The 2,035-nt window shown below is 32.8% G+C and overlaps 1 long non-coding RNA gene across 1 annotated transcript; it reads left to right on the top strand.

Annotated features, from left to right (window-relative positions):
* The first annotated feature begins 223 nt into the window (after window positions 1-223).
* Window positions 224-1,699, top strand: LOC126657738 (uncharacterized). The gene is made up of 2 exons (XR_007633408.2): window positions 224-301; window positions 1,435-1,699. It is a non-coding gene; the product is annotated as an uncharacterized LOC126657738 (long non-coding RNA).
* Window positions 1,700-2,035: the final 336 nt, after the last annotated feature.

Consider the following 2,035-nt stretch of genomic DNA (forward strand, 5'->3'; position numbering starts at 1 on the left):
GAGCTGAATTTCGACACCTTCGGGTGCGTTTCATGGTCCGAAACCTAAACGAAAGTTGTAGGCGACGTTCTAAAATTTAAGAATGTCAACTTTTTTTAGGAGTAAGACTATTTTAAGTAAGCATTTTCAATAGCCGAAGTTGGCTAGAAACATAATTTTGCTTAAGTTAATAATAGCTAGAATTTTATTAATTCTTGCTATTATTATATTTGCATAGATCGGACGAGCGACTATCGACAAGGCTTGAGGCAAACGGAACGAGATATCGTCATGCTTATTTGAAGAATTTGGATAGCAAGTGGTGAGTACACTTTAAGTTACTCGCTAATATTCGTAAAGCTACGTATTCTAATACGAAAAGTTATATGAATATTAATATATTTGAAATGTGTGTTTAAAATATATTATGTATGTATGTTTTGAAAACGATTACTTAGTGAATTCTGTTGTTTTAAATAATAATATGATTAAATGAAAAGAACACAAATGTTAAAGTACCGGGGAGGGTAAAATAACATGATACGAAGTCAAATATCATATAATATACGAGAAATATATAGTACATTCTTATATGTACTATTAATCAAATATCGATAAAGGGTAAACCAAACATAATACATAATATCAAATATCGAACAATATGCAAGTAAGGAACATAGTACGTTCCTGTACGTACTATTAATTACAATGAATGCCCATACGTGCGTGTGTTATAGATGTATGTTTGTAGATTGTAATGTGCATGTCATGGTCCATAAAGGATCAATATAAAAAGACGTAAAACATAGAATCAATTAATAATCGTAAGACGAGATACGAGGTTGAACTCGGTAGAACTATCCCGGGATTCGTATCTCATCCATTCTCGATAATAGTCCTCGGGACTCATACGAAATAAAAAGTAAGTACAATACATCGATATTTAACACGGGACAAGAATAATGATTATGATATGAAACAAAAACACATCGGTTGGCTTTGCTATCGATGTCAAACATATGAAACACATCGGTTGGCTTTGCTATCGATGTGAGGAATCGAAACACATCAGTTGGCGTTGCTATCGATGTCAGGAATTGAAACACATCGGTTGTCTTTGATATCGATGCCAGGTGTGAGAAAACATCGGTTGGCGTTTCTATCGATGTCAAACAAGTAAAGTTACAAGTAAAGTTAAAGAAACAATATGAGTAGAGAAAGACATCAAAGCCATAATAAGAAATCAAAGATGTCAAATACGTATAAACTATAAGTTTATGAAATAAACTAAGAGTTATGAAGGAAAGAAAAAAAAGTACACAATATGATTTCAAAAGCGTATTTTCTATATATAAAATGGATTTTCAACGGTTTTAACCCTTTATGTGATATTGCGTGTAATTTGGTGAACTCTCACAGTTTTATACTAACCCCGTTGTACCTCCCATTTTTCAGGGATAGTATGATATGATTTGAAGAGTCAAGCTTCCGAAGTTTTAATTCTCGGAAGTCATTTGCACAAGAAATGCAAGAAGGTTTTCATTCTAGTGGTCCGTAGTAGTCTAGATGTTTTTGTCTATGTATTTGTCTAACGCATTTTAACTCTGATGTTTTTGTAAAATGGGGTCACATGTATTTTGATATATGAAATATGATTTGATTTGCGAAAAATTTACACAGGATTTTAGGCTTGCTACGGGTTTCGGAGCTACCACTCCCATTCCTTAGCCCCGGTCGCGGCTCATAAATTTGGGTCGTGAAAAAATCCTAACGTGCTACCTTTTTAGCAATTTAAGCCAAACGTTTAAAATGTTTCACCTTTTTAGCGATTTAAGCCAAACATTTAAAACGTTTTGAAATTTATCCAAACGTTTAAAATGTTATGAAACAAATCCTAACATTTCACCTTTTTAGCGGTGTAATCCAAACGTTTAAAACCTTATGAAACTAATCCAAACGTTTAAAACGTTACGAAATAAATCCTAACATTTCCTCTTATTAGTGATTTAAGCTGAATGTTTAAAACGGTACGAAACTAATCTTAACATTTCACCTT

Source organism: Mercurialis annua, linkage group LG7, assembly GCF_937616625.2.
Source record: "Mercurialis annua linkage group LG7, ddMerAnnu1.2, whole genome shotgun sequence".
Classification (NCBI taxonomy): Eukaryota; Viridiplantae; Streptophyta; class Magnoliopsida; order Malpighiales; family Euphorbiaceae; genus Mercurialis; species Mercurialis annua.